The sequence below is a fragment of the Triturus cristatus genome, chromosome 5_2 (genome assembly GCF_964204655.1).
Source record: "Triturus cristatus chromosome 5_2, aTriCri1.1, whole genome shotgun sequence".
Lineage (NCBI taxonomy): Eukaryota > Metazoa > Chordata > Amphibia > Caudata > Salamandridae > Triturus > Triturus cristatus.
Genome location: NC_140588.1, coordinates 658,334,259 through 658,358,678, shown reverse-complemented (window position 1 = coordinate 658,358,678; position 24,420 = coordinate 658,334,259).

Here is a 24,420-nt window from a genome sequence, read left to right as displayed (position 1 = left end):
ATAAGCAGGTCATGATGACTTTATTGATTAATCAGACTGGTAACATATTGTCTATGGTGCTGGAATCGGTACGCCAACTCGGTGAGTTGGGTGAGTGGTTTAAACCTGAACGGCAATCCCGGCCTGACACTCGTACTCCTGGTGACAATAAACTTACTAGACGTGATATGTTTTTTGGTCTTATGGCCGATGGTGTGCGGAAGGAGGACATTGACGGTGAGACTACTTCTCGTTTGTGGGAAAGGAGGGTGCCCGGCGTGTTCGGACGACTGAGTGTGATCGTGGGTTTTCTGACGGTAGCGGTGATGACGACCGCCGTGGGCGCTCTGATCGTCGTGATGATCGACGTTATGTACGTGATTTGTCCCCCCGTCGTGAGAGAGACAGGGAGAGAGAGGGGGAAAGAGAAAGGGGGAGAGATGATTATGTTAACAGCAGACGTAGAGATGATAGGGATCAATCCCCTGAGTTGAGAAGGAGAGAGGATCGACACAGATTGGCCGATCGAAACCCGCAGTACAATGCAGAGGACAGGAATCCATTTCGTAATGGAGATGGATATGAACAGGAGGTATCGATACCTGGGAAACGTGAGAGTCTTTATCCTGATTTATCCTGGTACACAGAACACAGTAAAAATGACTAGGAAATAGGTCAAGCTCCAGTACACAGATGGGCTCACAGAGATAATAGACCCTATGTAGATATTGATATTTATTGGAGACATCGTAATGTCCAAAGGGCCCGAGCATTGGTAGATACAGGAGCGGAGGCCACTCTTATTCATGGAAAATCAAAGAAGTTTAAAGGTCAGCCTTTTACAATTACCGGATTAGGTGGAAAGGAAACTCCCGCAGTTCAAACTTTACTTGAAATGAGAATAGGTAGAATTCCTAGAAAAGAATACTCTGTATTAGTGGTACCACTCTTAGAATTCATAATTGGAATTGATATTTTGAAAGGAATGACTTTGCACTTAGATGATGGATGTTACCAATTTGGAACTAAACATTATATATCGTCCAGGCCTGTACGGGTTGGTCGTTTAAGAATGCCCCCCATAAAAGTTCCCCAGGCGACAAAAGTGGTTCGTCAGAAGCAGTATCGTATTCCAGGTGGTCATGAAGAGATTAGTACCACTATTCAGGAGTTGGTGGATGCATGAGTTATAACCCCAGTTACTTCTGCTTGGAATAATCCTGTTTGGCCTGTACGTAAGAGTGATAATTCTTGGCGCATGACTGTTGATATCGAGAATTGAATAGACACACACCCTCTTTGACTGTTGCAGTACCGGATGTTATTACCCTAATTGAAAGAATCCAAAAACATCCAGGTACATGGTATGCGTCCATTGATATTGCTAATGCTTTCTTTTCGATTCCGATTGCCCCTGAGTGTCAGGAACAATTCAGTTTTACGTGGAACGGGCGTCAGATGACGTTTAGAAGTCTTCCCCAGGGCTATGTGCATAGTCCTACGATATGTCACCGGCTGGTGGCAGAGCATCTGGCTGAGGTACCGGTTCATCCGCAAATTCAGATATGTCACTATATTGATGATATTTTGATCCAAGGCGAAACACAAGAGGAAGTTCAGACCCAATTGGACAGAGTCATTGAGTGCCTGCGTGAGAAAGGTTGGGAAATCAACCCGGATAAATTACAAGGTCCGTCCCAGGCTGTGAAATTTTTGGGTATTAATTGGCATGAGGGGCACCGAGAAGTGATCCCTCAGGTTAAACAGAAAATTCTTGATTTTGCAGTTGAGAGGAATAGGAAAGAAGCCCAAAGCTTCATTGGCTTGTTTGGTTTTTGGCGCCAGCATATTCCTCATTTGAGTCAAATATTGGCCCCTTTGTACCATGTCACTCGTAAAAACAATGCATTTGAATGGGATAAACCACAGCAAGATGCGTTCAGTCTGGCAAAAGAAGCAATTCAGCATGCTCTGGATTTATGGCCTATATGTGATGGTGATGTGGATTTGAATGTGTCTGTACAAGGCCTTTATGCGAATTGGAGTTTGTGGCAGAAACAAGGCAAGAGTAGAGTACCGTTAGGTTTCTGGACCAAAAAGTTACCTGATGCTGGTGAGCGTTATACACCTTTTGAGAAACAGTTACTTGCATGTTATTGGGCTCTGGTGGATACCGAGCAATTGACTTTGGGACATGATATAGTTTTGCGACCTGAAATTCCTATCATGCAGTGGGTTATGAGTTCGCCGAAAACTCACCGAATTGGACACGCTCAAGAGGCGAGTGTGATTAAATGGAAATGGTATATACAAGACAGGGCACGTGTGGGACAAAAAGGAATTGCATCTTTGCATGAGCAGGTGGCGCGGGCGCCATCGACTGAGACTGAGAGTGAATGTTCCGTACCTTTAGTACAGGAGTCTCCTGTTAAGTGGGGTAGACCTTTTGATGATTTGTCCGCAGAGGACAGAAACCATGTCTGGTTTACGGATGGTTCAGCAAGGTTCATAGGGACGAAACGGCATTGGAAGGCGGTGTCCTATAATCCGATCACACAAAAATTGCTGAGTACAACTGGTGAGGGTAAGAGCAGTCAATTTGCTGAACTCTATGCTGTTTATCAAGTTCTGAAACAAGAGTTACCTGGCACATGTCATATTTTCACCGATTCTTGGTCTACTGCCAATGGACTGGCAGTTTGGTTACCGACTTGGCATTCCCATAGTTGGAAAATCCATTCAAAAGAACTGTGGGGAAAAGAATTATGGCAGGAGATTTGGGAAATGCTCCCACAGAGTACTGTTACAATCTTCCATGTGGATGCTCATACCCCGATGGACTCTCTTGACAAATTCTTTCATAACATTGCAGATGAGAAATCTAAAATTGCTGAGGCAGTGGTGGACAGGCAAGATTCTGATATTGCGGGATTGGCGAAATGGGCCCACCAGAAAGCAGGACACTTTGGAGAGATAGCCACTAGCAGGTGGGCTGCTGATCGAGGAATTTATATTCCCCTAGATTTAATAAAAAATGTTATTCTACATTGTCCCATTTGTCAGCATATCAGGCAGCGCAAAGTGCCCCAAATTGTTAAAGGTCATTTACATCGCGGGAAATTGCCCGCTCAAATTTGGCAGATTGATTACATTGGTCCACTTCCTATGAGTAGGAATTGTCAATATGTTTGCACCATTGTTGATACATACAGTGGCCTGTTGGTGGCCCTTCCCTGTAAGCACGCTACCCAATTGAATACTATTAAAACATTGGAATTGATTATGATGTATTATGGTGTGCCATTCCAAATTCAATCTGATAATGCATCCCATTTTCGTGGAAGATTGGTACAGGAATTCTGTGTGGAAAACAATATTGAATGGGTGTTTCATATACCATATTATCCACAGGCCTCGGGTCTTGTGGAGAGGTTGAATGGACTGCTGAAAGATCAGTTACGTAAATTAACAGATGACAAGTATAAGAATTGGCGAGACTTTTTGCCTCAAGCGCTATTGATTTTGAATAACCGACCTTTTCTAAATGCTGAATCCCCACTTATGCGTTTGTTTCCTCCGAATGTTGATGCTAAGCCCAATGAAATCAGAGAGACTGTGATGTACTGGGAGATTACTCCCGGAGTTTTGGCTCCATGTAGAGCGACCCCAGGGTCGGCAGGTTTAGACTTGCATGCCATGGATAACACCGTTATAAAAAGTAAGGATCGAGTCATCATTGAAACTGGTGTTGGTGTTCATATACCAACTGGGAATTTCGGATTAATCGCCCCTAGATCGGGGCTGGCTGTAAAAGGCATTCAGGTGCTTGGAGGAATCATTGATAGTGATTATCAGGGAGAGATTAAGGTGCTCCTGCTGAATAGCAGTGAGGTTGACTTACTGATACATCAAACTGACCGAGCGGCTCAATTGCTAATAATGCCTGTTTTCAGTGGTGAGATCACAAAAGGCACTGCCGCAACGTTGCTAACTGTACGAGGCCAGAAAGGTTTTGGCTCCACAGATAATCCTGGGGCCAGAGTTTGGGTGCAGTCGCCTAAGAATCCCCCTGAACAAGCAGAAGTCATTGCAACCGGTCAAGACAACACCATTTTAGTTATGAGACCAGGGAAAGATAGCTGGGAAGCAGTCCCGGCTGACAAATGTTACTTACGAGAATGAATAATGCCTGTATTTGATTCTCTTTCAGATCATTCTTTGGACTGTTGCTGCAGGATGTGTCGGCGTTGGACTCCTTTTGGGCTGGTACGACGAGAGAGGAGGGATCCCATCAACCCGGGCTGAGTTGAGAACCCGAGTGTCGCGTTCCTTCGCTGCGTGGGATTCGTCGTCGAACTTTTGGACTACGTTAGCCAAACGAGTGACTAAAGCCCCTCATTTCTGCTTGACACCGATGAGATCGGTGACTGACATTCTAGCGACTTGTTTAGTTGCTGTCCCTGCTTCATTGTAGACTTTGACTCATATTTTTAATATATCGAATGCTCGCCCCAATGTTCTTCTGGGCGATTTTGCTACCCATGAGTAATGCCCCTTGTGTACTGTACTGTCAGACCCGATACCCCCCATCCAGTCCCAAATAGTTACCTATAATATCACACAGGGTGATTTGTGTTTTTTCCTTACTTGTGATCCTAGTGCGATTTCTGAATGTATGCGTTTAAGATTGAAAGGTGCCACTTCATTCACCGCTCATGAACGAACTTTGTGCCTTCAAAGGACACCGAAAACATGTACTTCTGTTCAGAATAACATGACTTGCAAGAGTTTGGTAGTTACCCCCAGTCATTATCGCACGATGTTACTACCTGCCGGATGGCTTTTCTCATGTGGTAATACTTCCTGGCCATATATCCCCGCAAATATTTCTGGAGGCCCTTGTGCCATTACTAGACTGAGCTTGTTGATGTTTTCATCACATCCGAATGCCAACTCTCGTGTGATTCGAGATACAGTGAGGTTACAGGAGGATTGTGACTCATCTTTGCATTTACATTCCAAGTCTGAATACCTTAGCCTGGCTATTTCAATTGTTGGTGTTCCTGCTTTGGCAGTTTATAATGCCAAATCTATTGGGAAAATGGCCTGCTGGATGGTAAAATCCATTAATCATACTTCTACAGTCCTGTCTGACATGCTATTAGACGCCCAGGGTGAACGTAGAGCTATCTTGCAAAATCGAGCGGCCATTGATTATCTTTTGCTTAAACATGGACACGATTGTTCTGATTTTGAGGGTCTTTGTTGTTTTAACTTGTCGGATCATACAAAATCCATTCAAGCTCACATTGATAAACTACATGACTTGACAGAAGAAGTTAGAAAACACATTGACCAGGGCTGGTTTGACTGGCTCTTTAATTGGTTACCTGATTTGCATATGTTACGTCAGATATTAGGAGGTATTCTGATTACTATCGGCATTTTGATTTCTATCTGTTGCTTTATTCAGTGTATTCCTTCACTATTTCAATTCTGCACACCTGGTACTAGACATAGATCAGTTAGTCTTGTTTCATATTATTCTTCCACAGATATTAGTTCTGTTTAATGAATGTATAATAGACTGAAGTCAAGGGTGAAATGTTCTGCTCGATTTTCCCGGCCTTCTTGTGAGGAAAAGTGATTGAATGTGACTTCAGTCTCTTACCATTCAAGTCTAAGGGTTAGAGTAGTGAATGGAGCCTATTTACTAGGCACTTCGACATGATCCTGTGCTCTTCCCCATAGATCAGGGCTTGCACACATAGCCTAGGGGATAGATTCGTTAGTATTAGGGATAACCTGTCCTGTAGTGAGGGTATTTCATGGAGCCGTGCTGAATTCAGGCCTGGTAGGCCTCAAACGGGAGAGACTCCATCTTTCTTTCTGCTCCGGCAGCTTGGGATGCTTCTAGGTCAAATGTAATGTTTTAGTTATGAGGTGTTATTCGCTTGGAGAGAACCAGTTCAGGCCGGCCCTTATCGAAGGATTGTATTTTTCTTCATGCCGAAGACACTACATCAGGCCGGCCGGCTGGGAACGTGTCCTTGGTACGGGGAGGTACAAGAATTTGGTGGGCGGCAGGTTACGGGCCGGAATTTTCCATGAGGAAACGCACCTCTATATTAGTGAAAGTCTGAGGTAGTTACATGTTCAGTCCGTAGGCGGCATCTAGCCGTTAGCAGTAAAGCTACTACTTATTCCAGGGAAGACAGACGCCATCTTGAGTTCGGAGAAGAACCGAGAGACAGATACTCTCCTAGCAGAATAGCCAGAGAGGAGAGAGTAGCCGATAAGGAAGAGGTCCCAGTGACTCGGAGAAGGGTGAAGAGAACAGCGCATAGTGGTGCAGACATGTACCCGTGACTGCGGAGGTGTGACTTCCAGGCGAGCCGAGGCACAGACGAGAAGGGAACCTAGATGACCACTGAGTGCAGGCTACACACTACTAAGGTGATGTCGACCCTTTCTTATTAGAGTGTACAACTTAATCTTTCACTTTTCTTTGCAGGTTATGTGTTATATTGTAATGTTATGTGATTGCGTATGTAATGAGTAATAAAGTACCCAGTTTGTAGTGAACCAACATGTGCTGCGTGTTCTTGTATGAGAGGGTAGCCTATTCTTCTAGTCAGCTGCGGCTACATGAACAGATGTTAACCCTGATCAGGTAAGTGGTAACTGAATAAGGGAAAGAGGAGCCCCTCGAACCGGAGAACAGGCTGTGCTCGAACTGGCGGTCCTTGTGTGATCTGATGAATAGTGAGACTGATTCCCTTTTTGTATGTTATGGTGATCATAGGATGAACTGTCGTATGAGACTGCCGTCTGGGTAGAGAGGTCTGGATTCGTATGGGATCACGAGGCCGCCACTTGTGATACTGTCGTATGGGCAGAGAGGTCTGGATTCGTATGGGATCGCGAGGCCGCCACTTGTGATACTGTCGTATGGGCAGAGAGGTCTGGATTCGTATGGGATCGCGAGGCCGCCGATTGTGCTGAGACTGCCGTCTGGGTAGAAAGGTCTGGATTCGTATGGGATCGCGAGGCCGCCATTTGTGATACTGTCGTATGGGCAGAGAGGTCTGGATTCGTATGGGATCGCGAGGCCGCCACTTGTGATACTGTCGTATGGGCAGAGAGGTCTGGATTCGTATGGGATCGCGAGGCCGCCACTTGTGATACTGTCGTATGGGCAGAGAGGTCTGGATTCGTATGGGATCGCGAGGCCGCCGATTGTGCTGAGACTGCCGTCTGGGTAGAGAGGTCTGGATTCGTATGGGATCGCGAGGCCGCCACTTATGAGACTGCCGTCTGGGTAGAGAGGTCTGGATTAGTATGGGATCGCGAGGCCGCCACTTGTGATACTGTCGTATGGGCAGAGAGGTCTGGATTCGTATGGGATCGCGAGGCCGCCACTTGTGATACTGTCGTATGGGCAGAGAGGTCTGGATTCGTATGGGATCGCGAGGCCGCCGATTGTGCTGAGACTGCCGTCTGGGTAGAGAGGTCTGGATTCGTATGGGATCGCGAGGCCGCCACTTGTGATACTGTCGTATGGGCAGAGAGGTCTGGATTCGTATGGGATCGCGAGGCCGCCGATTGTGCTGAGACTGCCGTCTGGGTAGAGAGGTCTGGATTCGTATGGGATCGCGAGGCCGCCACTTGTGATACTGTCGTATGGGCAGAGAGGTCTGGATTCGTATGGGATCGCGAGGCCGCCACTTGTGATACTGTCGTATGGGCAGAGAGGTCTGGATCCATATGGGATCGCGAGGCCACCGATTATAAGAGGTCTTGGTATGTATAGTAGGAATTCCCTGTCCTTAGGTGGTAGATATATGTGGTTGCACTATTGTAAATAGGCCCTAGGGAGGGGGTAACGTTCTGGCTGGGTTAGTGAGGCTCTGATGAGCGGGTTCTATCTGATCCGAAAACCCAAGCAGAACAGGGGCCTAGGTAAGTGTAGATGTATGAAGTGGTGTCAAAACAGGTAAGGGAGTCCTCTGTGATAAAATTTATTCTGCGAGGGACCCGACCTGATTAAAAAATGTATAATAGAGAGGGGTAACTCTTTTGTTATAATGTAACAAAACGCGTACTGAACTCCCAGATGGTCAACATGTTTCTCGCCCTATACTGTCAAGGAGTGATCATTGGCGATTCTTCAGGACCGTGTGAATTAAAGAAAAACTATCTACATGTGGGTGGTGAGGTGCATTGCTACCTACAACTGGTTGTCCCCTTGGGTCATTATCCTTGGAGAAGTGAGGCGACCTGTAGTACAAGAGAAAACACAACATTTCTTGTAAGCTTTACATTATGTGGTAGAGGTGTGTTGAGGTCAAATAGCTTGATTAAAAGACTATGGTGATCATGCATTTCAAAAACTTATCAAAAAACAACACAACATGACTTTCATAAGCACCCCCCTTTTTAAGATTTAAGATGAAGCACCTATGACAACACCGTGGGGGTGAGTAATGTGTAGACTCACTAAGGGCCTCATGTAGGTAACAAAGAATACTTTATATACGTGAAAAGTCTGTGTATATTCATCCACAGCTGGGAATTTAACCAATGAATAAAGTGCCCCTGTCCTAAATGCTTCATGTGCCTCTACCAGAAGATAACATCCCCACCATCTAGTGTGAGGCCACATTGAAGTGATTTTTGAGTGACTGCGTGTCTGCAGTTCTCAGAAATGTTCTGTGCCATGTCTTATAAAATGAATCTACAGAATTCTGCTAACACATATGGAACAATATCCTTTCAAATTTGATATTACCAAGAGCCAATACATAGGATATACCTACACAACTGAAGAGGATGTTCCCTACCACCAAGGGGCGTGTCTGATTAAAAGGTGTGTAGCGGTCTCTGAGGAAGCAAGATTGAGCTACTCAGTTGATCTATGCAGAAAAGGAACCAACCAACGTTGGCGCCACCATGTTGTGTAGTTTCCACCAATCATCATGAAACGCACATTTGTGGATGACATAAACTTAGGATGGTGTCAGACTGATTTTCTGCAACCCCATAGGATATGTTGTCCATTGGACCAGCTAGCTGGTAGTGTCACAGTTAGCTCCCCTAATCTAAACAGGGAGCAAACAGTTCTGGCAACCACTCTGTCCCCTCAGGAACCATGATGGCAGACTTTAAACTTTTGCTCAGTCACTCATTCTTTGTTTTGCTCGGATAAATATATAAAGAATACACAGAGAGGCATTTTCAATATTTATTGAACCTGAGGGATTCTTGTATAAAATATGCGGACTGATTAATGGACAGAAGCAGCTAAAAGTTACACTGAGTTTCAACACAGAAGATGAAACAAAGAGCTCCACCATCTTGTTGAGACAGGTTATATATGCACACATATAAGAGATTTTAACAATTGAGTATACCCCTATGATGCTAAACCTAACCTATATGTCTAGGGTGTGAATATATGGTTTACCAAGAAAATCCCCATCTGGATGATCTAACCCTTTTACCTGATGGGTAAGAGTTTATGACCCCATCTTTGTCACAAACTGGACACCCCTCATGAAGATGTCAGTCAGCTGCAAGGCGAAAGCTTCAGCATGCAGGGACCCCTCAAGATTAGCAGAGGTGTTGCCTCTGATAATGTTAGGAAGCAAAAGGCTATGTATAGAAAATGACACATTTGTATTATGCATGTAAGAGGCCTTGCAGGAAATGCTAAGGCAGTGTGATACGATTCCCACAAAGTGTTCTGTGTCAGCAAGGTCGGTGTTTCTGCGAAACCAATTGAAGCGTCACAAATGCAAAATGTGTGTCAAACGTGAATGTGGTAAAGAGAAGTCAACTTTCGGAAGGATTTGTGTATATGCAAGAATGATAGTAATTTCCTACCAGGCCTAATTCGGGCACATGACAATTTAAGAGGTTTTTAAATTACAATTCCTTAGACACCAACCATGAATGACATTTCTACCTGCTCCCAAACAAAAGTTATCACTTAAGAAATGTAATAAGATATCCCAGTGTTATCCTAAGGCAGGTCTCACAGTAGCAAAAAACAAATGTGTGTTTTTCACTACTAAGACATGTAAAACATAAAAGTACATCTCCTACTTTTTAAATAAGCTGCACCTTCCCCTAAGAGCCTACCTTAGGGTTAACATATGTATTAAAATGCAAGTTTTGGGCCTGCTAAGGGGTTCAACTTATCAGGTTAGAGTAGCAGTCTAATACTGTAGGCTGCAATTGCAAATCTCAGACATGTTTTAGGGGACTACTTACGTGGGTGGCATGATAAGTGCTATAGGTCCACTAGTAGCATTTAATTTACCTGCCCTGCATATATGGGGGACTGGCCTCTTCATGTCGAGCTTTTTTCAGGCCGAGAGCTCTATGTGGAAGAGGCTTGGACTACCAAGAGATGGTGGGTGCCATGTAGAACTGCTGTCTTCATGCTGAGCTTTTTTCAGGGCAAAATCTTGTATGCAGAAGAGGCTCAGCCTACTAGTAGGTGGTATGTGTAATAGGGACTGGATTCTTCATGCTGACCTTTGTTCAGGGCTACAGCTCTATATAGAAGAGGCTCAGTCTACTAATAGTAATGTATGTATGTGGTGAGGGACAGGCCTCTTTAAAATGAGCTTTGTTCAGAGTGACGTATGTAGAAGAGACTTGGCAATAGAAGGTGTAATGGGGGACTGCTCTTTTCATGCAGAACGTTGTTCAGTGTGATAATTGTATGTCGAAAAGTCTCAGACTTCTAACAGTTGGTGTGTGTTGGGGGACTGGTCTCTTCATGCTGAGCTTTGTTCAAGTTGAGAGCTCTCTGTAGAAGAGCTCCAACCTACTAATGGGTGTTGTGGGTTATGGGGACTGGTCTCTTCATGCTGACTTTTGTTCAGGGCAGAAGCTGTATGTAGTTGAGGCTTGTTGTACTAATAGGTGGTATGTGGTTCAGGACTGGTCCCCTTATGCTCATATATTTTGAGGGTAAAAGTTGTATGTGAAAGAGGCTCAGCCTACTGATAGATGGTATGTTCCAAAAACCTTGTCAGCACTGCAGAAATACCATTTGACTAAGGACTTATAAAAAAAGCTAGATATGCCAATCAGGTGTAAGCCAATGTTACCATGTTTAAGGAAGTAAATGCAAACACTTTGGAACTGGTTAGCAATGGTAAAGTGCACAGAGTACTAAGGCAAACAAATAATATTAATTCAGCAATACAGGAGGCAAAAAGGCATAATGTTTGGGGGAAGACCTCCCTAAAACGGACAGGTCTAAGATGTGTCCCCCAGGCTGAAAGTGGGGAGAGCTACTCATCCTGCTGGAAATTCTCTTCACTAAAGCATTTAAGTGGTCTGACCCAGGGTTTTCCACTGTAAAGTCCATTCCCTGTTGGGAGATGAACTACTTAAACAGTTTGGTATTCTTGCCTTCATTATCTTGAGTCATATGAGGAGTCTGTGGTCTGTTGGACCTTGGAAGTGGGTTCTAAAGGGATATGATATCAACTTCTTTAGTGCCAGACCACCAAAAAAGCCTCTCCCTGAATAGCACTCTACCTCTGTTCACTAGGAAATATCTTTCTACTGATGAAGGCTACACATTGACCTAGGCCCTCCTCTTTCAACTGTAACAGTACAACACCTATGTCATACTCCGAAGCATCAGTCTGCGCTATAACTTCTTTGGAGAAGTCAGGGGCCTTGAGTACAAGTGCTGTACTCATGGCCTCCTTGAGGATGTCAAAGGTTTTGTGGTAGGTCTCTCTCCAGGTCACATTTCGGGCTGCTTCTAAGAAGGCAGTTTGTCAGGGGGGGCAACAATGGTGATATAGCCCTTGACAAATCTCCTATAGTATCCAGTGAGGCCTAAGAAGGCCCTCATTTCTGTCTGAGTTTGTGGGGTTGCCAGGGCAGGATGGCCTCAACCTTGGCTTGGATCAGCTGCACCTGCCACCAAAGTGTCCCACATACACCACATTTCCCTGCTCTATCTGGAAGCTGCTGGCCTTGTTAGTCAGGCCTGCATGTTGTAGAGCCATAAGCACCTTCCGAAGTTGATATGGTTGGTCCTTCCAGAAGCTGCTGAACTCAACTATGTCATCCATTTAGGGAACACTGAAGGACTCCATTTCAACCAGGATTTTGTTTTCCAAACTTTGGAAGGTGTCAGGAGCATTCTTCAATCCATAGGGCATCACCCTGAATTGGAAGTGGACTTCTAGAGTAGAAAGTGCTGATCTCTCTTTTGCCCCCTCAGTCTTGGCAATCTGCCAGTACCCTGGTGTAACATCAAAAGTACTTAGGAACTTGGCAGCCCCCATTCTGTCAATGGGCTCATCTGTTATGGGGAGCACTGAAGGACTCCAAACTAGCCAGGACCCTGTTTACAAACCTCTGAAAGGTGGCAGGAGCATTCTTCGATCCAAAGGACATCACACTGGATTGGAAGTGGATCGCACTTTCAACATTCAGAGAGGGTCGCAAAATGACCCGCCTAAAGAGCATTATTGTTGTGGGTTTCAGCTTTTCAACCCGTGGCTGGATGCAAGTACAATAGCCTGCAAGGGACTCTTTCCTTGCATTTGCTTTCCCAAACAGAAAACATATTTTTTTAATGCAGCCCATGTACATTAACAGGATCTGTGCTGCTTTAGAAAAAAGGTTATCAGTTTAGGAAGATATTAGGCAGCATGGACTATTAGTAGTCCTGTGAAAAGGACCAGAGTTCATAGAACTGTGAGGAATCTTAAGAAATTATGCCACACATGTCTCCCGAACACAGACCAGACGGCATATTGACTATAGCTCTAAGCTTGGTTGATTCTGAATTTCATACAACGGAACTTGCTGTGGCTAATTACATGGAGAAAGTAGACTTTTTAAGTGATGTGAGGTGTTTAACCCTGGTTGTGTGTTATGGCTATGCATCTGGTATAGGTGCATGTGGATATTGGTACTAATGTGAATATTGAGGGCTTTGGACTAACACAAACACACACACTCCGTCACACATAGAGGCTAAAGTGAAGTTATAGTTTGGCAATGTAATGAGATTTTATCTTACATCAAAAAACCGTAGAGATTCACACAAAATAAAGGTCAAAGTTATGTTATAGTTAGGTGGTGTAATGATAGAAAAACAATAATTTAAAAAACCCAAATCGCTGAAATTCACTGGCTAAAGTTTACTTAGATAACTATAACTTGCGCCCCCACCATGTACTGCTTACATTCTCATATATTCCATCACACATTACATGTTATATAACATTATTGTTGACTTCCCTTTATCTACCAGTGAAATTTTAGGTGCAAGCAGTACATCATTAAAGAAGGTATAAACTGAGCATATCAGGTGTGAGCTTCATTCAATACTTTACTATTCGGTTCTGCCTTATTTCAAAGGCTTGTTTACTAAAAATATGTCAGAAAAGCCAAAGCTTCTCTTTACAATAAGTTATTGTCTTGTGGAAGTCTCTGAAGATGGTAACATAAAAGAGTTGTCATGTAGTGCTACCAGCAATTTCTACAAACTGTTGACATTTATAAAGTTGAGATTTTTGTTTCCAAAGGTTCAGTGAAAGTTCTGATGCATGCATTGTTTGTTGTATGTTGTATAATGTATGGATGAATCACAAACAGTTCAAATCACAATATGATTGGAACTGTTCTTAAAATGGTGTACAATATTTTTTGTAATTTTAGAGTATATAAAAGGTGTTTTTACATACTACGGAGGGTTGTCAGAGGGTTGTCAGAGGGCTTGATAATGTATACCTTATAAGTGGCTCATACATGGAAGTGAAGCCGTTGACTTAAAATTCAAATGAGGTAATAACAGTCACATCTCATTCAGATTCATTAGTTGCTAATTTCTACAGAGCCATTCAATTTCTTATGCATCTCACTAGCAGTAAAAAAAGAGTGTAATATGTACTTAATGTGGATGATTTCACAGACATACTTCATGGACTGATTGTGATGCTTGTTGTGAAAGGATACACCCCTAAATTCTGCAGTTGCTATGGAATATTGGGTCTACGTGCACCTTGCTGAATACCTTCCAGTTTGAAAAGCGTACAGAAAACTGTCCTATCTATTGAATGAGATCAACAATTATGTCATTAGTTTGTCTTTTAGATGTTAGGAATGTTGTCAACAATGATGTCTTTTAAAATATCATGAGTGATGTAATATGTTTGGTCGTAAGTAGGCCCGGAAAATCTGCTCCACTTGTGGAGTTTTCAGGATTTGAGCACTACGTGCTTTGTGGAAGAGTGTGGAGTTCCTGGATTTCACCATCTGGTTCCGAAGGTGAGGCTTTATTTCTGTTTGCACACTCAAGATTTGTTTTGGTGCTCATGAGTGAACTCCATCATATTCTCTGGCTGCTAATGAGCACATGCGAGACTTCGCTCCCACTCGCACAGCTTCCAGCTGTGATGGAGCCAATGTAGTTTTGTGCTCAAGAAGCAGCTAAAAAGGATCTAAAGCGGATTTTCTTCTCCAACGGACCATTGAGTTGTTATTTTTGTGCAAGAAACCTTTTTGTTTTTTATAACAGGAAGGAAGTGCCCCAGAGACTCCAACTTACGGTTCCTGTCAATCAGTCACCTCCCAGTGCTTGGTTCGTCTGCAGGTCACTTTTAATTTGGGTTTGGAACTTGCGGGATCGCTCTCCTAGTCTGCTGCTTATATACTATTGGATTTAAGGACTTTGTATTTGAGATTTCACAAGTTCAAAAACTCTTGTACAAGTGTGTAATTTCTTTGATAGAGGGAATGCACCAGTATTTTTTTGTACTTTTATTTGAATTTTCAAAGTTATTGTGGTTGGTGGTCTGCATTTCCAGTAGGGTCCTAGGTAATTTTTTTAATTTAAGTTTTCTTCTTTTGCAAAGGAACAATGTTGCACAGTTCAGTGCATTTTCAATATTTATTTATTTTACTATGTCTGCCAAGAGGCCATTGCTAATCATGGGTGCATGAAACAACTGTTTCTTTGGTAGATGCTGTTTTAAAACACATCATTTAGGGCTGAGATGCAATGAACTAAATTAGAAATGTGGTGTTGTGTTTGTATTTCATATATTTTTTAATGTACAAAGAGTTTATATATGGGGTGATATTTGATGACTTAAGGAGCATGTGTGTTATTTGCCATATGCCTCCTTTGTCTGTCCAGTGTGTGTGTGTTTGCCATAGGCCACCATTGATTTGTCTTTGTTCTCCATGCCAGGTGGCCGGGGTTCATTTTGTGGAGTCTGTGTCCATAGGCCTGAATGTGTTCTCTTTGTCCCCCATGCCTCCTTGCTTGCTTTTGTTGTTCGGCCATGTGGCTAGAAGCCATTTTGTGCATCCAGCCATTCCTTTGCCATAGACATGCAAGTGCTCTTTATTACCCATGCATCCTTGCTTGCTGTTGTTGTTGGGCCATGTAGTTCTGGATGGCAGACATTTTGTGCATACAGCCTGTGTGCCCTTGCTATTTGCTTGCATGTGTTCTTTGTTCCTCATGCCTCCTTGCTTGCTGTTGTTTTTGGGCCCTGTGGCTGGCAGTAATTGTATGCATCAAGCCAGTAAGCCTTTGCCATAGGCTTGCATGTGTTCTTTGTTTCCCATTGCCAACGTGCTTGCTGTTGTTATTTTGGCATGTGGCTGGCAGTAATTTTGTGCATCCATCTAGTGTGCATCTGCATAGGCTTGCTTGTGCTCTTTGTTCCCCATGCCTCCTTGCTTGCTGTTGTTGTTTGGCCATGTGGCACTGGCTGGCAGTCATGTGTGCATTCAGCCAGTGTGCTATGCAATAGGCTTGCATGTGTTCTTTTTTCACCATGCTTCCCTGCGTGCTGCTATTGTTTGACCATGACAGCCATTTTGTGCATCCAGCCAGTGAGCCTTTGGAGTAGACTTTCATGGATGGATGTGATATCAGTTTAATAATATGCTTGAGTATCATTGTAGTATGTATCCTAAGAATATGATTTTGATGAATAATGCTTCTATATTACATGAAATGTTTTGCATTTTTTAATTTAGCACCTCTTTGATCACAATCGATTTTACTAATCCTCCAATACAAACATCGGCAGTTATTGATCATTTTTAATTTAAATTTGTAATTTTTATTTTATCTTTTTAATTTTCTTTAATTTTAAATGTTTTACTATTTATTTACATTTTTATGTTTTTTAATTTTGAAACATTTAAATACCAATGTTTAAAAATAAATCATTTTGTAAAAAAATGTAAATTTATTTTATCGTTTAAATTTTTTTTCTTTGCTTCGATCGATTCAACCATGCATACATCAATCCATACATCTATCCATCCAACAATCTATCCATCCAGCCACCCATCCACCATAGGCACATAGCCAACTAAAAAACACTCAGTTGCTTTAGGTACGGTTCCATTCCCTCCTGGATACCCTGACTGTGGTGCACTGCAGACACATCAGCATCATTCATTTTTTTAATGAATTTTCCATTTCTCTCTGGAGCAGCAGATTCCTCATGCGAGCGGTCACAATCTGCCTTGACTGCCTTCATTGAGAAATCTCGCCTGGAGAAGGTTTAGCATGAAATGTTTCTCACTCACACTTGCAAACTTAATGTTGGTGAGCCACGCAAGAGTTAAAACTCCACTCTGCATCACTTTGCTGAGTTTTGCAGAACACACAACTCTGCAAACTCAGCAGCCGAAACAGAATTCTTCGCCAACCCCTACCGTAGGCGCAAACTAAACTCACTTTTGTAAAAGATTATTAGCCCATTTACCCATGCAGTTCCCTGAGTGTCAAAGGTGTCTCCTATAGACTATATGAACATAAAATAAATTGCATCAGATGGTGGTGTGGTTTGACTTTAAAGTGGTTAATTTCTAAGTAACCAGCCACACTAATTTTGCCTTTGTACAAATTCAAACTGCAACAATGCCATGCTTCACGAAATGTTTTTCTTTATTGTTTGTTTTGAGGTTCACAAGAGAAGAAGCAACATCACCTGCAGTACTGTCAAACAGAAGGCCTGTAAAGTAACATCACATGTCAGTCCTCCAATCACTTCTGCATGCGCAGATTAGTGCCATTGCCAACTAGAAGCTTTAAGATGGCCTCAACGAAAGTTGCTACCAAGAAAGTGGTCAGTGAGTAGAAGCAACTTTCCACCAGTGGCATTTCAGTCGAAACCTTTTCCAGACACTATCATGTCCCTGCCGCACCAGCCTCTAGGTAGCAAGCTGGGTGCAGCACTCCTGCATCAACAGCACCAGCCAAACCTAAGCCCAAGACCATGTACATCAGAGAGGCAGCCACTGTGGTTATTTTTGATGCCAGCGAGCAGTGATAATTAATGGGATTTGTCGCTTTCGCAAAATAGTACCCAATCACTTCAAGAAACGGAGCAAAGTTGACAGCAGCTGCAGCCAGCAATGGTACATCTTCATTGTGTTAGAGCAGAACTGGAGTTTAAGCTTCTTCTAGAATCATTGGCTGCCAGATCTCAAGCAAGGAAAAGAAAGGGTACTACTCATCTAACTTCTTCAAGCACCACTTCTGTTGATGATAGGGACATGGCATGGTCCCCATCAGACTACGGGAAATGCCAGGCAAGGCAAGGAAAAAGAAACGTTCCTGAAAAACTAAAAATTATGGAAGGGAATGATGAGGAGGATGATGACCATGAGTCAGTCATTGTGGAAGGTAGCACGGTTAGTCCAACATTGCTATTCAAGCTACTTTGATGGATATGGCACGGGTAGCACTGCTAGCTCCCATATTTGCAAAGCCCCACCTGAGACCTTTACTAACCACTACCTCAGTAGAAGTATGGACTGCAGAGATGCAATCGATGATACCCACCTACCTCTAATTCTTCTTCAGGCTTTGGCAGTAGCCCAGTAAAGAAGTACTTCTCCCCAGTTTGGGACTTTTTTACGGTTAGCACACAAGAAGAGCACATTGAAGTATGTAGCATTTGCAAAACGCATGTTTGTCGTGGTAAGCCTGGTTCAAATAATGGAACTGGATGCCAAATGACCCATATGAAAAAACTTCACACAATCCAGTGGGATGGGCACCTTAACAAAATTTATGAAAGTGCTTGTTGTGGTGAAGGAAACGAGAGCCAGGGAACCACAGCTACAAATTCAATCATGGTGGGTGACGATAATGAGGAAGAAGAGGGTGACATCCTCATGCAAAGCAGGCCTGTCCCCAGCAGTGTGCCAGCAGAATCGCCCACCTCAGTGACTTCACAATGGCACAAGACTCAGAGTCAGATGGAGACACCACGGCACACAGTGACTGCCCCACCACGATGCCGGCTGAGTCTACCAACACCAACTTCTCCAAAATCAGTGGACCCCCCAAAATAATAAAGGCTAATATTACGGACATGTTTAGGCAGGAGGGGCCCTATGACCGCAGCCACCCAATGGCACGTTTGTAGAATAGGAAGCTGACAAAAATGTTAGCGTTGGACCTCCTCCCTTTTTCTTTTGGAAAAATTTGATTCTTAGAATTTGTGGCAGCCATATGTCTGAAATGGAAGTTTCCAAGTCTGAATTTTTTTGCCAGGGTTGCTGTTCCAGAACTGCATCGTGATATACTGAAACTGATTGGACAAGCTTTGGAGCAAAGTGTTATACACACTCTCCACCTGATGAGAGACATGTAGACCAATTGTCAGGTGAATAATTACATGTGCATCACTGCACAATGGATCTCTTTTGCTGGGGTAAAGCAAATGATATTTACAGGTCTTGGCCCTGAAAAAAGTTGTAAGAGCATTTGGTGGCATGCAACAGTGGCCATGTTCGCAAAATAGAAATCACATTCAGCTGCATAGATCTTGGACACATTTAACAGCAGGGTGTCTAAATTTGCTGTGACCCAGAGGTCTCAGAATTGGATTTGTTGCCACGGCTTATGGCAGTAACAAAATTAAGACCATGGCAGATGGTGGCGACATTTCTCCTATTATCAAGAATGTTGCTAACCCTGTTAGAGACAAAAAAAGCAGCGCTAACCGCGGTTAACGCTTCTTTTTTACGTCTGGTATTTTTCTGACTTAGCCATGATATCCTATGGAAGGAGGATATCATGGCTAAGTTTGCCTGTCCCTATCAACAAGGTAACATGAGATTATCACTGGGTTTCCAGCGATAATCTCACGTTAGCCTGTTAGCGTGAGGATTTTTATCGCTATTGAGATAAGCGTTGCTAATAGCACGCTATCTCAGCGATAAAAATTCATGCTAGCCGGCGATAATTATCCTAGCGCTAAGTGCGCTTAGAGATAATTATCGCCGGTTGTTGTTGATATGCCCCTATGTTAGTCGAAAAGATGAGGGGATGCAATCTGGAAAGCTGTGATCATGAATGTGAACAAATGGGGCCTAGTCAAAATCCTGACACAGATGCTACTCCCTTTTGAGGTTTCAACACAGGAAGTTAGCAAAGAGGACAGTACAATGGGCCAACCTATCCTATAGTTGCATGTGATACAGGACTAGCTAAAAAATGTGTTTGAAAGGTTCTCACATGTAGGTGTGAGCAAAAACACAGAAGCCCATGCCTTGGTTGGGAGCTTATTCTTTCACTTGGCTTGTAATGCAAGGCTGCAACATGACATCATCTCGTTCAAAGATAACATCTGTGCTACACACTAGATGGAAGGAACAAACACATTCTGCACACTTTTATTCCTTTTTCTGAAGGGGATATTTCAAAATACAAGAGGTGGATTGGTGAGCAAGCCAGAGTCCTGGAAGGAGAATGACTGGAACTCAGGTGCACATGCATCAAAATACCCAATAGCGAATCCTTAATTGTGATTTTTAAGGAATCTCAATTAAGGATTCTCTATTGGCCATGCATGTAGGAATCGCTAATAAATTAGTGATTCCTACAAATTCCTTAATTGCGACTCGCACATTGTGAATCGCAATTAAGGAATTGCTTCCCATTCATTCCTATGTGCCTAGAGGCCCATAGGAATGAGTGGGAATTGCATGCGCAATTTGAGAGTACCCAATTGATATTAGCGATTTGCGCGTGCAATTTCAAGGGTGCAAGGGTGACAAAAGGACACCCTGTTGCACCCCTGAAATTAAAATGTATCCACATGTTGCACACACACATGCCCCAAGGGCATGTGTGTGTGTAACATAGGACTTTGAAAAATGCACTTTGGTGCATTTTTCAAAGAAATTTCAAATTGCCATCACCTTTAAATTGACAGTAATTTGCGATTCTTAACTGTGAAATCGCAATTTTTGTTTTCTGTGCATTGCATTTAAGGAATCGCAAATCTTGCAATTCCTTCATTTGCAATTTTTGCATTTGGGATGATGCATCCCAAATGCAAAAATACCAGTCGCAAAGGGGCAGATTCTGTGAATCTGCCCCTATGCGACCGGTATTTGGTTTTATGCATGTGTACCTTAGAGTCCCCCGTCACAGTTCTAGGGTTCCACCTTCAACTTCCAGAGAGGGCAGTCTTGTCTCACAGAATCCAACACCAGCAAATAGAACTTCGGCAACAAGAGCAACAGAAGAATTGGGCACAACCTTTGCATTGGCTAGGTTTCAATTGGTAGATCACGCAGACCAGTAAGGTTGGGCCCAATTCACAGAACTAACTTAAGACAAAATCCTAAACTTACTACCATTTTGGTATTCACAGAAGGCACTTACTCATTTTGGTATTCACAGAAGGCACTTACTCATTTCGGTATTCACAGAAGTTAGGAGTCCTAACTTTAGGACTCCTAAATGCCTTCTCTGAATACCAAAAGTCTTAAAGTTAGAATTTTTCTCAGTTTAGGAGTAGTAAAGTTAGGACTCCTAACTTTAGGACTCCTAAATACCTTCTGTGAATACCGAAAGTCTTAAAGTTAGGAGTTTTCTCAGTTTAGGAGTAGGAAAGTTAGGACTCCTAACTTTAGGACTCCTAAATGCCTTCTGTGAATACAGAAAGTCTTAAAGTTATGATTTTTCTCCGTTTAGGAGTAGTAAAGTTATGACTCCTAACTTTAGGACTCCTAAATTCCTTCTGTGAATACCGAAAGTCTTAAAGTTAGGATTTTTTTCAGTTTAGGAGTCCTAAAGTTAAGAGTTCTAACTTTACTACTCCTAAACTGAGAAAATTCCTAACTATAAGACTTTCGGTGTTCACAGAAGGCATTTAGGAGCACTAAAGTTAGGAGTCCTAACTTTACTACTCCTAAACTGAGAAATGTCCTAACTTTAAGACTTTCGGTATTCACAGAAGGCATTTAGGAGTGCCTTCTGTGAATACCAAAATGAGTAAGTGCCTTCTGTGAATACCAAAATGGTATTAAGTTTAGGATTTTGTCACCCTCACAAACAACATGCTGGGAAATCTGGCGAAACTCAGAGATACATGGGAGGCGGACGTAGGGCAGCTTGAGGACTTAGACTGGGAGCTGATATTGATGCACCCCCGAGAAGTCGCCATTAAATCAAGGCTGAGGCTGATCCAATTAAATATACTACACAGGACATACTTTGACCGGAGGCGTCTCCACAAGATGGGTAGAATAACAGACGCCACGTGTCTTCGATGCAATACGGAACAGGGAGATTTCTACCACACTCTATGGTCCTGTGAGAAAATTCAAACGTATTGGTCTCACATCTTCACAGAATTGGGGGAGGTGCTGGGAGTGGAGCTAGCACTAGACCCGAAACTGGCATTACTGGGAATGGTGACCGAAGTAGACCTGCCGCGCCCACATATCATTTTCCTGGTGTTGGCGCTGGTGGTAGCGAAAAGGGACATTGCGAAATATTGGGGGGTGGCTGAGCGGCCGGAGATAGAGGAATGGAGGAGAGGTCTGGACCTCTATATGGCTGCAGAACGAGTGACATACAAAGCGAGAGGCTGTCCCAAAAAATTTCGAAAGATATGGAGCAAATGGAGGCAGTACCATGGTCTAGAGGTGGGACACATAGGAGGACACACATAGAGGGGTAGATGGCGGGGACGGGCGGGAGAGACCACTTGCTAACGAGGAGGGCCAGTACAAGACAGTGACAATGATTCATTTGGAGATGCCGTACATGCGAGGTGCTCTATTAGGTTGTGGGGGGGGGACAAGCACTAATGCATTATACAAGTATGACACCGGTGGACTGGTGACACATAGTTGGATGGACGTGGGAGCGGTCAGTCCACCCTGGAGGGGGACGTGCTATTGGTTCTGTGGGGAGGGGTGGGGGATGGGGGGGGTGTTGTGGGAGAAAAACAATACAAAAGCAGGATCGTGGGGTTCCGTGTGAAACGCGTAACATTGGACACATGGGCACTCTATTGGACATACCTCGGTGTTGCGGCCCGGCCGCAGGGTTGGGCGCGCAACGGCTATGATCTCATAACAAGATGTAAGTTTGTCATGAGGGTTGGGACGTGTCACATCTGTAATTTTTTTCATGCCTGCACAAAAATAAAGTTTAAAAAAAAAAAAGTTTAGGATTTTGTCTTAAGTTAGTTCTGTGAATCGGGCCCATTGTTCTTTACTGAGGCAACATTTTACTTGTTTTCCTCTTGATTTATTTGTAACCACATTTTAGCTGTATTTTATTGACCCACAGTTTGACGACGTTAAGACCACTTTAAATCCCTCTGCCCGCTCATTCTGCCTACCTGCTGTATTTGTGTCTCACCCGCTCTCTGTTCCACCGCATGTTTTCCTGATTGAGTGGAGAGAGCGGGCGCACACGAGTGCAGCATTATTTCCAGGTTGGGGAGGAGCTACAGGGTTAGCAGTCTAGCTGCTACCTGCCTCTATTTAAACACATGGGTTCCCTGACACACAGTGGATGCCAGGCCATTAAGGCTGTTCTTTACTGAGGCAACATTTTACTCATTTTCCTCTTGATTTTTTTGACCACATTTTAGCTGTATCTTACTGACCCACAGTTTGACGACGTTAAGACCAATTTAAATCCATCTGCCTGCTCACTCTGCCTACCTGCTGTGTTTGTGTCTTGCACGCTCTCCGTTCTGCTGTGGGTTTTCCCATTTGAGTGGAGAGAGCGGGCGTACATGAGTGCAGCTTTATTTCCAGGTTGGGGAGGAGCTACAGGGTTAGCAGTCTTGCTGCTAACTGACTCTATTTAAACACATGGCTGCCCTGACATGCAGTGGACACGCCCAGGGGGGGCGCTGCTGGCATGCCGAAGGCGTGCCAAAGGCAAGCACGTCTGCACCTGCCACCTCCCTGACGTCTCCATGACACAGGACCACTGCATCTTTCATGTTATGCACTAGGTATGGGCAGAATTACACCGATTTGGCTAGGGAACTCCTTGAAGTTAGACGCTTATACAATTCTCATTGTACTAATAGTGGCTGCGTCATATTTGGGGCGGCTTCTAATATGGAGGGACCTTTCTCTTGCAGACATTACTCAACTCACCTCTGATCAAGTAGCTAGGAATTACACCCTAGATACCCCCCTCCTCCTCCCTTCTATATCCTACCTACCATACCCGCTTAGATGTGGAAATACTTTTTGAGCAATACTAGATCTCTGCCTAAACATGCCACTGAAAACTAGGATTTGCTTACCTCAGGAAAACCTGACCTCTTGTTTCTTACCGAGACATGGCTTAAACCAAGCTCCAACCCATCCATTACTGAGGCACTCCCCGAGAATTACCTTATCCAAAGGTTGGATAGGGGGTATAGGACAGACAGAGGAATAGCTATTATCCATAAAGATTCTATCAAGGTATCAATGCTTGAACACTGCTTTAATGCTGAAGTAGAAATCTGTGTTTTTAGAATTGATTTCTCGTCCTATTACTGCTGGAAAGGTGCTCTTGTATACCAGCTCCCTGGACTCGTTCATGGTTTTGCACTACAATTTATAGAATTGATAGCTCCCCATACAATTTCCACCAAACATTTCCTTTTACTAAGGGCTTTTAATATACACAGTGAAATTGCTTCTAATTGAGACACCTCTCTGTTCCTTGCTGACTTGGCTACTAGAGGATTGGAAAAGATTAATGAAGGTCCAACTCACTTAGCAGGTTATACGCTAGATCTCTTTCTGACCAACTCCTCAAACATTCATTAGGACACTCCCAACCCTCTTATATGATCAGACCATTCCCTAATTGATTTTCAAATCCTCTGGCCCAAGTGGAGCCTATCCCCTCCAATGGTCCCAAAAGTTTCAGAAGACAGTGGCACAAAATTACACCTGACACCTTAATGGATAATTGTCCAGTAAATATAAATTGGTAATAAAGAAATATCGACAACTGTTTATCTGATTACCTTGCTGCAGTATAAGCGGCTTGAGATAGCATGGCCCCATTGAAACTGCAACATAATGTTGTTTGACAACCACATGCAGCCACATGAGAAATCCCTTTGCAAAAAATTGGAGAGACATTGGCGT